The sequence below is a fragment of the Schistocerca gregaria genome, chromosome 1 (genome assembly GCF_023897955.1).
Source record: "Schistocerca gregaria isolate iqSchGreg1 chromosome 1, iqSchGreg1.2, whole genome shotgun sequence".
Classification (NCBI taxonomy): domain Eukaryota; kingdom Metazoa; phylum Arthropoda; class Insecta; order Orthoptera; family Acrididae; genus Schistocerca; species Schistocerca gregaria.
Window position 1 is genome coordinate 223,339,765 of NC_064920.1, and position 15,156 is coordinate 223,354,920.

Genomic DNA, 15,156 nt, shown 5'->3' on the forward strand with positions numbered 1-15,156 from the left:
TTTCCATACTGACACGATTGCAGTGGGGACAGCATCGCCTATACTGGTAGGTGAACCACTGGAAACGTCTCGTCAGGTTGGAAGATTCACGTATCTCGTTACACCATGTCTATGATCGTGTCTCGAAGCATCACCATCAATGCGAATAACTCCTCGAAACATGCATCGTGCCATAGACTCTGGCTGGTGGAGGCGGTTTTATGCTATGGAGGGCATTTACTTGAGCTTCCTGGGGACCTGTGGTAGTAATAGAAGACAGTATGACAGCTGTGGGCCACATTGTGGACAACCTGCATCCCATCAAGGGTGATGTCTTCCTCGATATCTTGCACCAGGATAACTGTCTGTGTCTCAAGACCAGAATGATGCTACAATAGTCTGAAATTTGATGTCTTGGCCACCAGATGCAGCTTGTTTGAACGTGGTGGAACATGTCTGTGGTACCAGTTCTGCGACTACAAACAACCCGCCCATAATTTATGGGAATTTCGTGGTCCATCCGACCATATCACTGTCATATTCCTCCGAAAATCCGCCAAGGACTTGTCGAATCCATGCCCCGCTGAATCACTGCAATCTGCGATCCAGAGGTGGACCAACATGCTATTATGTAGATGGTCGCTATGTTTTGACTCATCACTCTATGTGACCGAACTTCCAATTGCCCCATTCTGGAGGTTACCGATTAAATTTTTTTCGTGAACTTTGTGAATGACTAACACCTCTGTCGGGCACGATAAAAGAAAAACTACTATGACTGTATAACAGACTGTGCCGTATTTCAGTATCTCCATAACACAAAAGTTAAATACCACAAAACGGTATCACACTCCCATCTGAAAGTTACATTATGTGCTATTAATCATCACGAACTTCCATTCCTCCAGAGGACAATCACGGCGTTGTTGGACGCCTCTAATCGACGTCTCAAATTCGATCTTGCAACGGGTGATTTTCGGAATGCCCTTTAACAACCAAGAACACATCCCGTCACCTATTGAGGAACTATTTTGTCACTGACCTCATTTCTTGAGCTCATAATGCAGTTCTCTTCAGAAGGTTATTAGGGTTCCAGTGATTTGTCTGTACTTTCGGCATTTCGGGCGATGACTGCATTGTCTTGAGCTATTATAAGATAATTGAAACGCATGTTTTAATACAAAGCGGCAGCAACAATTTCTGTACTAGACTTATTCATCGTTAGCTTAAAAAGACAAGAAATCAGATCGAAGGAAATCTAGTGGATGTCTGACTCAATCGACAATTTCACACAACATCTTTCCTGTGACTCTGTCTCCTATCCTCAACACAAGGCTTATTCAGGATGGTGTACGAATCATGCTTATGTTCAATCAGGAGGTAGATCTATTTTAGTTCTGTTTAAAGTTACGCTCTGCGCCCTTTGTGCATTTTAGAGAGAACAAGAAAAATCTAAATCAGAGCATCTGTATCAAGATTCGAGTGTGGTGTAAGACATTGGAGTGTCTAGTCTACTGCTCGAAACTCAGACATCCATCTTAAGCAATTTCTTCTAGTATTTTTTCACAATACCGTATAACTTCCTTCATTTGTGACACATCTTTAGCCAGAGCATTTCCTGCAAACTCCTATTACCTGTATCAAATGCAGTGGCGATGTGTTTGTGTTGTTCACTACGATGACACTAGTTGCGTATGTGTGAGTGTGTGGGGACGGACTTTTAACGTGTTGAGTGTGTCTCAAAAAATTTCTTATGGTTCTCATAGAGTAAGCCGATAGCTGCGTCCCAGGTACTGATCGTGATTACGTCAGCAAGTGAGTTCACTGCTCAACAGAATACCTAGTTAGTTTAACAATGGCTGGCGGTGAAGACGGTCCTTCTGAAAAGAGATGAGTGTCTGTTCCGCAGTCCGGCTAGCTTCTTATGCCTGGATTGGCGTACTCTGCCCTCAGCCCAATGTGGCTGGCAGTGGCTTGCAGATGCTTCGAGTCGAACCCAGGATTTTCCAAGGGTCAATGATGTCACGCAGTGAGAGGCCTCTCCATGGCAGCATCAGTTAGAAGCTGGAACAATCTGTGCTAGCTGACGGCTCGTAGACCAGCTAGTTCGACTAGCTGGTGGTGCTGCTCTGTGAAGGTCAAGAGTGCGGCTGATGAACACACTGCGCTGAAGGAATGAAGCTACCAACTGGACAGAGGGCGTATATATTTGCCTAGTTTGGATGCATTGTCACAGGGGATCGGTTCCCATCACGTAGCTGGCTATGAAATACTGCTTTGCGAGATATCATGCAGCAGTCCATCTCACCATTACACTAGTGTTATTGCAGGTCCCAACTGGAAAATCATGCAGGTAGTTGGTCGGCGTACCCAGTGGCCGACTGGTGTGAGCTGCCTGAGACGGATGGTATAACACAATAGACTTCAAATCGTTACAGAACATCAGAATGTCTGATACATAACAGCACTTCGCGATAATCAACGCCTGTGGTGTACTACCATTGATATCAGTCACACCAATGTCCATAACACCCGATGACTCAACGCTTTATGTGAACAGATCCCATACCCGTCTGCCATGTAGTATGTCCTATTCATGTTTCCTAGAGCTGACATTTTAGACTGATTGTGTGGCCATTTAGACCTGCGATATGCTATGACTTTGCTTTAAAATGAACTTAAATCCTAAGGTGAGTCGGTACAGTTCTCTCTGTCAGTAAACAGACAACAATCAAACAAGACGATCAGATGCAATGTTCATTATCTTCACTGAACAAGAGAATGAACATTGAGCTAGGCCGCTGCACTCAACGACAACACCACCAGACTGAGGGCAATATGCTTACATTTTCAACAGGTTACATTTATTTTTAGCAGGACACCCAACCGAGAAAAAGCTGTAGGACAGTTTAAGGGATCCTGCATTTAAAATCACATCTGAGGATAATAGATTTTTATTCGCATTAGTTATCGGTTACAGTACACAACTAGTTAACAAACGGACATTTTTTTTAGAAATATGGATTGATTTCACATGAAATGACGCTGACACTATTGGGGGTTGCAGATTACATGGAAACTTCACCCGTCGGAGGTTCGAGTCTTTCCTGGGTTTGGGTGTATGCGTTGTGCTTAGCATAAGTTACTTTAACTTGGATTACGTAGTGTGTAAGCCTAGGCACCGATGACCTCAGTAGTTTGGTCCGATTGTAGCTTATCACAATTTGTCTAATTTCCATTCACCATTGAGCACCAGATGGAGGGCAGGAGATGAAACCGCACGCTGGTCAGAACACGAGTAGGACAAAACCTACTTCTCCCTCCTCAATTGTCTACCTTCAAAACACACTACATGTAGAGGATGACTACTCGTAAATGCTGTGCAAATGTGATGGACGAGAATATCACTTATTTCATGAAAAAACAGAGGAATGCAGTGTAAACTTCCTGCTCTTGGCATACAAAACGCACATTAACAAGCAATTGGTTGGTAATGCAATACAACAGAATTTCATCGAGTGGTCAGCCTCTCCGCACGAAGCAAAGCACCTGTCTTCCTTACGGTGGCCGGGTGGCACCGAATGGTCTCGGTCTGTGATGTTCGTTCCGAAAACATTCACAATTATTCTCTGCGGACGTCGGGACGCAATACCCGACTTCAGCTGAAATAGGCGGCAGCTTTGCCCACAAAAGCACAAAGCACGCCACAGCCTCGCTTCCACGAAAGCAATCCATATCTCTGGCTAGACTCGTCTCTCCTAATGAGGTTCACTGACTGCCTCCCGACTGCAATAGAAACCTGAGATCACACTGGGAGTGCATCTTCAAGCATTAGAAACTCAAAGCCTTCCTCCCAAGCCCATATGTCCAGTACTCTCAATTAATAATCGACCAAACCGTGCCACAAAATGAAACGCTATCACTTAGCTATATGTGAGAGTAATGTCATAGTGTATTCAAAAATTTTGCTACCATTTTTGTAAATATGAGATGGCGTGAGGAACTAAGTGCTGGAACAGGCTGAAAGGCTTACATCACTTTCATTCTTATCAATTTCGAAAGAAAAAGAGAATCGAGAGAAAATTGCTGAAAAATTTGAAATCATGAGCATAATTGTTGGTCACGCATAACTACAAAACGCATGTACTTCAAGTCTCCTCACCCCCTTCCCCACTCTATATGTTGGAATGCCTAGATTCAGGGGAGATCTACACTGAAGCTCCAAATAAACTGGTATAGGCATGCGTATTCAAATACAGAGATACGTAAACAGGCAGAATACGACGCTGTGGTAGTTAACGCCTATATAAGACAACAAGAGTATGGCGCAGTTGTAAGATCGGTAACTACTGCTACAGTAACAGGTTATCAAGAGTTAAGTGATTTTGAACGTGGTGCTGTAGTTGGGTCACGAGAGATGGGACTCAGCACCTCCGAGGTAGTGATAAAGTCAGGATTTTCCCTTACGACCATATCACGAGTGTACCGTGAATATCAGGAATCTGGTAAAACATCAAATCACCATCACACCGGCCAGAAGAAGATCCTGCAAAAGCTGGACCAACGACGACTGAAGAGAATCGTTCAACGTGACAGAAGTGCAACCCTTTCGCAAATTGGTGCATATTTAAGCCCAGGTCCATGAAGAAGTGTTAGCGCAATGTTGTTGGGCGTATTAAGTTGGAGTGTATTGGACTACTGATACGTCTAGATACGACTGTGACACGCACGTAAGCATCCTGTGTGATCACCTGTATCCTTTCATGTCCATTGTGCACTCCGATGGATTCCGCCAATTCCAGCAGCTCTTTTTTATTTAATGTTACGTCGTTGACCATCTGTAATTAGTGTACGATTAATTCGATACTGTAATGAAGTGTAACCTCTGTAATGATCTTTTGTCTTCTTCATATAATCTCTTTGGTTGTCTTTAAAATTAAATAATTTTGCTTAAATATTTTTTGTAGAAATACCAATATGTGCAAATGTTCTATTTTATTTAAAATGTTTGGCTGTTGTTATGTAATTGCTGATCCTCACTTAGGGTTCTGAATTATTTCATATGCAAAAGGTGTTGTGGTTCCCCTCGGGAACGGAACTGTGTAGCGCGCACAAATTGTGATTGGCCTAGGTAGAAAAGGTGGAAGAAAGAGACAGTCGGGGCTGGCCATGTAAAAGTTGTATATTGTGCTGGTTCTGAGAGAGGCTTTTCCTGACGCTTTCCAATGCCTCCGATGGATGGATAAAGAATTGGAATTATTCTGAAATTGGTATCTATCATCGCCACTACGAAATGACAGAGTCCAGCAATTCTACCTGCAAATCCACCTGCCAACATGCAATCTCTACCATATTGCGCAATCATTGTAGTAGAACACTATAGTAAATTACAGTGAAGGATCAGCTTATTGGATGCGTTAGTGTGCTCAAATCTAACGTAATTTATAACTGAATTTATGTACCTACCTCGGTTTTTTCCCTTATCATAACACCTCTCAGGTTCCTCTCCGTTTGAACTAAAGTGGTTACCGAATGCCCTTATTGAAAGAATATTAAAGCCTAGTGTCTTAACTAATTAATGCCTCTTGAACATAGTAAAAAGAAAGTGTAATGTGGAAAGAGAGTGAGTTTAAAGTAAATGATGCTTGCCGAAAATAATTTTCCTATTAAAACTGCTTATTAATATGTTGTTGCCAACATCAAAGTTAAAAGTTCTTAAGACTGGGGCTTATAAAGTTTTGCTTAGTAAATGATCACATTGCTGCCTGTTGTAAATCGCAGAAGGTGAGTCAGTATCTTACAAATATGTTAATTTTGTGTCTCACTGTAGTAATAGTGGAAAACTGCAGTTGTGGAAAGTTATATACTAATGCTTGCTAAGCACTTGTTTCTTTTGGGTATTGAAAGTGTAATAATAGTGTAATAGAATCCACAGGTTATCCTTTATGCTCATGATAAATAACAATTAATAGAAAGACCACTGTTTATGAAAACAGAAATTTCTTTATTCAAAAAAACAGTGAGAAGTGACCTGTTAGTTAATTCCATTTAACTTTCATTCTAAATAGAAAAGTATTTGGATAAGAGAGACGTAACCTGTGGCCAGTTCATAATTTTGCAATGAAGTACATTTACAATTTTATGTCAGCTAGGAAAATTTTTGAAAAGTAGTGTTGAGCCCCTGTCCAATTTATGATTCTACAGTGAATATTAATAGTAATGTAATAAAGACCATTCAGTTTGAATAATCCATGAAAGTAATAGTGTGTATTGTTATCTGTTATATTTATGCCAGCAGTTTGTTCTGATCTGTTAACTCCAACCTTAACCCGAACACACTGTATTCAGGTGCGAGAGTTCATTGCACTCGCGTGTGGCAAAGTATAGGTTTTGTTTGTCCGTTAGTTACTCATACCAATATTCTTAAACAAGAATGTTAATCATTCTCTTGCCTAATTAGGCTGGCGACCGTTTTCTTTATTCTTCTAACAGTGTAGCTAGGTAAAATATTATTTGTTACTGTTTGAATATTTACGTAATTCTGCCTTTCACTTCCGATAAGCCACCGCCTTTAGGTACAATACGGTCAATATAACAAAATTCCTCTCAGAAGGTAACACTGCTGTGCTTCTTCAAACTATAATTACTTGAATAAGAATAATTTCACTATACGAACTGCCTTCAGCTTTGAGGTTATGGTATAGTAGCAGCGGACAGAAGTGTTATAAACGCGACACCCCGCACGTCAAGAACTGCTACAGAGTGGCTCCAGGAACATTCTGAGTTTAAACACTTCCACTGGCTACCGAACAGCCAAGGCATGAGGATTAGTGAGCATATCTGGGAAATTTGCAAAGTGCTTCTCAGCAAAGATCTCCACCTCCTCGTACCCTTACGGATTTATGTTCAACCCCGCAAGATTCATGGCGTCAGTTTCCTGCAGCACTGCTTCAGACATGATTCGAGACCATGGCACGTCGTGTTGCGTCACTGCTGCGTGCTCGCGGAGGCCGTACACGGTATTGGGCATCTGTACCAGCTTCTTTGGCTCCTCAGTGTATAACGCCCCCAACACCAATCGTCACAAACATCCTTGAACAAATGGTGGCCATTGAACGTAACGGTTACACGTTATTAATCTTTAACTTGTGTTCAGTATTTTATTTATAAACTATAGTCTATCTTGTGTAAAATGATACAAATCTTTGGTTGTAAGCATCTCAATTACATTAAATATAGTTGCAGGCCCAAGGCTTTTTAAACGATGTCGGAGTCTGCTGCACTCACACAATTGCATTTAATATAAGACTTTAACCATTTTGCATTTACTTCGTTTTTCTTTAGATTATTGTGTTAGCTATAATTATGCCGATTGTGACCATGCGATACATTGTCAAACATTAGCCGGTGGACGAATGAGAGAAGATTGTGTTTGCTCAACGAAAACAGATATCCGGAAGGCAGTGTCAATCAGATACACGTACGAGATATCTTTAACGAGCAGTCAATGAAATAAGTTGGTGTGTGTGCCCGTGCATCGATAGTCTTCAATCCTGAATGTTTTTAGAGTAAGCAAAATAAGCCTTCTTTTTCGTACTCCGGAAAAGCTTGAACTTTAGTTATTCGTTCCTGAAAAAAGGTTCCGTCATGCCTAGTGTTCCTTGTACCATTTGAGTATTTCGACATACTGTGAAACACTAGGAGCTATGGACTGGACTATGAAGAAACATGACGCAGTGGACATTATCAAATCTTTGATTATCAACGCAATTGCTTACATAGTTGAACCGTTCTCCCACAGGAAGCACACCGCGATTCCTAACTTCGCTAATTCATGAAGTGTTAAATCCCATTGCCACTCCAAACGGCAATTCATACTCCTCCTGATGCTTTAGGAAATATACTATTTCACCACCAAACAAGTGTTTTCCTTGAAATTGTTTCCATCCCGAATCCTTAGAGATTTTATACTTTACCTGTCCCATTTTGTGTATTCTGCTTTTCTTCGTATGAATCGATTTTTTAATACCTCTTAAACCTTCTAATATATCTTTCTCCAATAAACAGGTTTTCTAATAATTAATTGTATTTCGTTTCATATAATTAACTGACATGCTATATCTTTAGTATTGTGCATCAGTGCCCTACCCATATCAAATTGCATTCACAAAACTTAAAAGGGTGCTTTTTTCTCGAGGTCGTGTGGTTTATGTTAGACCGTCACTGAAATTCTCTTCTGCTGTGGGAAACTCCACAGAAAAATCATAGTGAAAAAATAGCTCCAAATTTCACGTCAAATTCAATCCAATGTTAGCAGTATACGCTATAAAACTTACGTATTAGACAAAGCGAAGGAATGCTGCTACCTTGGAGGAAAACTAACACACGGTGGAGGCAGCAAGGGAGACATAAAAGACAGACTAGCACAGTCAAATGGAGTCTTCCTCATCAAAATAATTGTGCTAGTATTGAGAAAGTATTTTCTGAAACTTACTGCTGAAGCGCAGGTTTCTACGAGGAGACACTGGTGAAGCAGAGAATCGAAGCTTTCTACAAGTGGTATAGGATGAATCTGGAAGTAATATTGTCTGATAAGACCATTAATAAGAATATATGAGGAATGCACCTATACTCCGCAAGTCATACAGAGGTTATTTTTAGCAACACTATCATTCCTTTTTTCTCTGCTCCCTTCAGGAATGGTGGATGGGATGTACTGTTGAAAAACTGCGAAGGAACTCTGTTGTCTATGATATATACTTATCGTGTGCTAATGTGTTGCTAGAAGCTTCTTACAACGTACGCTCACAGAAATTGAACAGTATTTCTCTCCATAATACACAACGACTGTCTTGTACAGTTTGCCACTTGAGTTTGTTCAGCACCTCCGAACTCGCTCGCGCCGACTAAACGATCCGATGCCGAAACGAGCAGCTCTTCGTTGGGCTTTCTCTATTTGTTCTATTAATAGACTCTGGTGAGGATCCTTGACATGATCACAGCCTCAAAGACGTTTGTAATCCGCTTCTGTAGCGGATGATACACATTTCCTTAGGTTACAGATTATGATCTAGTTGGCCGCTGCGACGTGTTTCCGACTCCCGGCCGGATTGAAGATATTCTTCGATGGGGAACGGGTGTCTGTGATGTCCTAATCACTTTGTCTTATCATCGTCGCGAAGGTTTCATTATTACATTTCCTTAATTGCGAATTCGGGGATGGTAGCTCTGACAAAATGTGGATGCCTTCTTTCCCCATTCTTCCCCAATTCATGCTTGTGCTCCGTCTCTAATACGAGCTCGTGCTGGAAACTAACGACTTCGAAGTTTTTGTGTGAAAACTCTTATAGCTTTTTGAATAAAACAAAAGTTATTAACATTCAAGTTCTTTATTTTTAATGTCTACATCCTTGCAGCCCTCTCCATCTAGAGGTCTCCGATTTTAAGCTTATAACATGGCGGCATGTAACGTAATTATGTCGTAGTGTGAGAAACGGTGTGCTGTAATGAAGTTTTGATTTCGAAGAGTTCGTCCACAAATGGAGCATTCTATCCTTCAGCAGGAGAATGCCAGACCACACAAGAACGCTGAGACATCTTCAGCAAGCCGACACCTAGGGTTAACGGTCATCGATCATACTCCACAGAGTTCCGTCTTGCCCCCGTCTGATTTTCATCCGTTACCCAACTTTAGGGAACACCTTCGACGACTTCACTTTGAAAGTGATGGAGTGATGCAAGCAGAGGTGAGGTTGTGAGTCAGCCAACAAAGTCAAACATTCTGCGGTGACGGTATCAACAAACTGGTCTCCTGTTGGGAGAAATGTGTTCGTCGCTAGACTGACTATGTTGACAACGACATATGTAGCTATCACAAATAACGATATAGATTGTTACTAACGTCTGTTTCGTTTAAATAGCCTTAAGAGTTCAAAAATGGTTCAAATGGCTTTGAACACTATGGGACTTAACATCAGAGGTCATCAGTACCCCAGACCTAAAAACTACTTAAACCTAGTAGTTAGTGCAGCAGCGCGGTTCCAGAGTAAAGCGCCTAGAATCGCTTGGCTACAACGGCCGGCGGACCGTAGTGGTCTTCACCGCCTATTTAAGCACGTAAAATTTCGTAACATGATTGGTAAAGACCGCTTCACGATGTCGTATCAGTTGAGTAATTTTTATTTCATAATTATAAAGGCAGCACAATATGTCGGCTGAAAGTTACTCACGCAAGGAAGCGAATATAACCATTAATACACTATAAGATGTAGTTTCAATGCGACGGTATTACCGTTATGATTAGTGCCCAAGTTATCAATGTAATGTTACACTGCACGCTAAGCAGTTTGTCGGGGTGGCGAACGGGTAGACCTCGCTCGCTTTCATTTGGGTGCTCAAAACGTTACTAAAGCAGATTAGTTTCAGTTTATTTACATTCAAGTTCAACTGACAGTCCCTGCACCAATAACCAATTGTCTGCAGGCCTTCCTGATATTTACTACAGCCTTGTAGTGTTGCTATCTTCCTACAGACAATAGCATGCTCAGCGAACAGCCTCAAGGAATTTCCGACGTCATACACTAGATTGTTTGTATACCGGGTGTCTCACCAAATTGTGCCACCTCAAATATCTCTGGGACAACCACCACTAATTGTGCCTCTAGTTATCATTTCGCAACAATAAACATTATGCGAAGGACATTCCTGATTCTGATACCGCATTATTTGACACATTATAAGAGATGGACCGTTACAAGTAAGGTACAACTCAAGAAGGGGCTAAACTCCCCCCCCCCCCCCCCCCCTTTCGGAGTGACATCAATGAAACATGGGTTGATGATGTGTTGTCATACAGTACCATACCATACATTAACACTCCACTGACAGTACGGCAATCACATCACAATTACCGGCAGCTTGAGGCGCACGCTTGAGTCTCAGGACGTGCGCTAGCTGTCTGCATCATTTATTTCAAGCGTCAACTTAGCTTCGCAGTTCTTCAGGATGTACACTACTGGCCATTAAAATTGCTACAGACGCGAAATTTATCCGACAGGAAGAAGATGCTGTGAGACGCAAATGATTAGCTTTGCAGAGCATTCACACTTGCAACGACCTGACGTGATGAAAGTTTCCAACCGATTTCTCATACACAAACAGCAGTTGACCGGCGTTGCCTGGTGGAACGTTGTTTTGATGCCTCGTGTAAGGAGGAGAAATGCGTACCATCATTTTTTCCGACTTTGAGAAACGTCGGATTATATATAGCCTATCACGACTGCGGATTATCGTATCGCGACATTGTTGCTCGCGTTGGTCGAGATCCAATGACTGTTAGCAGAATATGGAATTGGTGGGTACAGGAGGGTAATACGGAACGCCGTGCTGGATCCCAGCGGCCTCGTATCGCTAGCAGTCGAGATGACAGGCATCTTATCTGCATGGCTGTAACGGGTCGTGCAGCCACGTCTCGATCCCTGAGTCAACAGATGGGGACGTTTGCAAGACAACAACCATATGCACGAACAGTTCGACGACGTATGCAGCAGCATGGGTTGTCAGCTCGGAGACCATGGCTGCGGTTACCTTTGACGCTGCATCACAGAGTGCCTGCGTTGGTGTATTCAACGACGAACCTGGGTGCACGAATCGAAAAACGTCAGTTTCTTCGGATGAATCGAGGTTCTATTTATAGCATCATGATGGTCGCACATCGCGGTGAACGCACCTTGGAAGCGTGTATTCGTCATCGCCATACTGTCGTATCACCCGGCGTGATGGTATGGGGAGCCATGGGTTACACGTCCCGGTGACCTCTTGTTCGCATTGAGGGGACCTTGAACAGTGGCCGTTGCATTTCAGATGTGTTACGATCCTTGGCTCTAGCCTTCATTCGATTCCTGCGAAATCCTATATTTCAGCAGGATAATGCATGACCGCGTGTTGCAGGTTCTGTACGTGCCTTTCTGCATACTGAAAATGTTCGACTGCTGCCTTGGCCTACACATTCTCCAGATCTCTCACCAATTGAAAACCTCTCGTCAATGGTGGCCGAGCAACTGGCTCGTGAAAATACGCCAGTCACTACTCTTGATGACCTGTGGTATCGTGTTGAAGCTGCATGGGCAGCTGAACCTGTACACGCCATCCAAGCTCTGTCTGACTCAATGCCCAGACGTATCAAGGCCGTTATTGTGGCCAGAGGTGGTTGTTGTGGATACTGATTTCTCACGATCTATGCACCCAAATTGCATGAAAATGTAATCACATGTCAGTTCTAATATATTTGTCCAATGAATACCCGTTTATCATCTGCATTTCTTCTTGGTGTAGGAATTTTAATGGCCAGTAGTGTAATTGTATTGCGATGCAACCAACGTCATAATTATTGTGATTTTTCATGCTGTTGATTGCATACGAAATAATAATAGGTGTCCGTTTGAAAATAAACATGTTTGTGTTGGATTTTTACCCTCCACGCTGCCTTCCAATGCTAAATTTGTGATCCCTTGGTGCCTCAGAACATGTCCTACTAACCAATCCCTTCCTCTAGTCAAGTTGTGCCACAAACTCCTCTTCTCCCCAATTCCATTCAATACCTCCTCACAAGTTATGTGATCTATCCATCTCATCTTCAGCGTTCTTCTCTAGCACCACATTTCGAAAGCTTCTGTTCTCTTCTTGTCCAAACTATTCATCATCCATGTATCACTTCCATACTCCATACAAATACTTTCAGAAATGACTTCCAGACACTTAAATCTATACTCGATGTCAACAAATTTCTCTTCTTCAGAAACGTTTTCCTTGCCATTACCAGTCTACATTTTATATCCTCTCTACTTCGACCATCATCAGTTATTTTGCTCCCCAAATAGCAAAACTCCTTTACTACTGTAAGTATCTCATTTCCTAATCTAATTCCCTCAGCATCATCCGAGTACATTTCATTATCCTCGTTTTGCTTTTGTTGATGTTCATCTTATACCCTCTTTTCAAGACACTGTCCATTCCGTTCAATTGCTCTTCCAAGTCCTTTGCTGTCTCTGACAGAAAAACAATGTCATCGGCGAACCTCAAAGTTTTTATTTCTTCTCCATGGATTTTAATTCCTTCTCCGAATTTTTCTTTTGTTTCCTTTACTGCTTGCTCATTATACAGATTGAATAGCATCGGGGAGAGGCTACAACCCTTTCTCACTCCCTTCCCAATCACTGCTTCCCTTTCATGTCCCTCGACTCTTATAACTGCCATCTGCTTTCTGTACAAATTGTAAATAGCGTTTCGCTCCCTGTATTTTATCCCTGCCACCTTCAGAATTTGAAAGAGAGTATTCCAGTCAACATTGTCTAAAGCTTTCTCTAAGTCTACAAATGCTAGGAACGTATGTTTGCCTTTCCTTAATCTTTCTTCTAAGATAAGTCGTAGGGTCAGTATTGGCACGCGTGTTCCAACGTCTCTACGGAATCCAAACTGATCTTCCCCGGGATCGGCTTCTACCAGTTTTTCCATTATGGAAGCGTAAAGTATGAGTAACAAATCGAATCTTAAAATGGCACCAGCGTTCACGACACGTCACAACACTGCCTGTAACCTGGAAGCCATCGTGTCTGTCACCGGTAATACGTGGGCGTAATGGTTAAGGTGAGAAGCCATATAGACATTGACGAATTGAGCGCGTTGCAAAATGTCCAACGATGTGAATTTGTTGAGGCGTGCCTCTCTGCGGAGTCGTCGTAAGACCTTACGATACGTAAAGGCCGCCGTATGTTGTATTTGTCGATGGCGTCCCACCTCTACGTAGCGTGATTTCCAGAGGTTGATCACACTGCCTGCCACCGCCCCATACTGTTGGAGTCAGGAAGGCATTGGCGAATAACATGGCAGAAAGTGGACAACTCTTTCTGAGGACCTGTTGACACGGACGGAGGTGGACCGATAGCCGTTTATCATAATGGTCGTGACCACCCCATGGATCAAATGAAGCACAACGGATGTCGTCATGTGAGGGACACAGATGTGTTCCATAACTGCACGCAGGAACCATGTTCGACGCGATCGAAAGCATGGTCAAAATCCAGCGCAAGAAAAGCGCCATGTTTGCATCAGCGCCTCCACGTCTCTATAGGTGCTCAAAGTCGTAATCACATTAGTGTCACTTCCGAGGCAGGTTTGATCAGTGTGAATGCAGCCATTACCGTAGATTTGAGCCTCTCACGGAGGATGCGTGTCAACAGTTTGTAGTCGGTGTTCAGCATTGTCAATGGGCGAAAGCCTCCTCCAGGTTTGGGCAGCGTAATCAAGAGACACTCAATGAATTCAGATGGTACTTGAAAATCGGGGTTGAGGAGTTCTCTATGCATCCTGACCCAAAATGGGCCCATAAAATAAACAAAAAAAATTATAAAATTCAACAGGGTGTCCGTCAGGGCCTGGCGTTTCGTTGGGATCACTGCGCAACACAGCCTCTCGTATGTCATCCAAAGACACATCCGATAAGAGCTTAGCATCATTTTGTGTATTCCGAGACTCGGGTAGGTCAGATAGAACTTCCCTGACTCCAACATCCATGTTGTACTGTCGCTCGTAGAGAAGTTTATATGACTGTGAACGCTAGGACGTCCATTTGCGTTTCAGCTCGTCGTCCATCCTCCGTCTCGACCTCCGTAATGAGCTGACTCTTGCGTCTTCTCCTGTCTTGAATGATATGGTGGAGGGAAGGTCGTTCTCCATTTGGCTATCTGTGCACGACTCAACGTCGACCCAAACTATCATGCACACATGTCCAAAGGAACTTTGCATGTTACATGGAATCACACAGGCCCTGCAATATCGTATCTTTATGTGTCTTGATATCGTCTCGTTTAGAAAAACGCAGCGACTTCTAAATCACGACGATGCAAGTTTTATCTGTTACATCTAACGCTATTTCTGACATTATGAACCACCAGTAGCCACCCACCTCCGATTCGTGAATGGAGGAAAAGGCTTCAACAAATGTTTAAAGTTTCAGGAAGTGCTAATTTCTCCCATTATCAAACACTTGAATAGTACGGTCAAGATAACTATCGTTCTGTGTTCAGTAAAGCTGCTTTTCCACACCCGTAATTGTTTATGACGGTATACAGAGGATAGGAAGAAAATGTGGAAACACCGCGAGAAATGCAGATGTTAGCC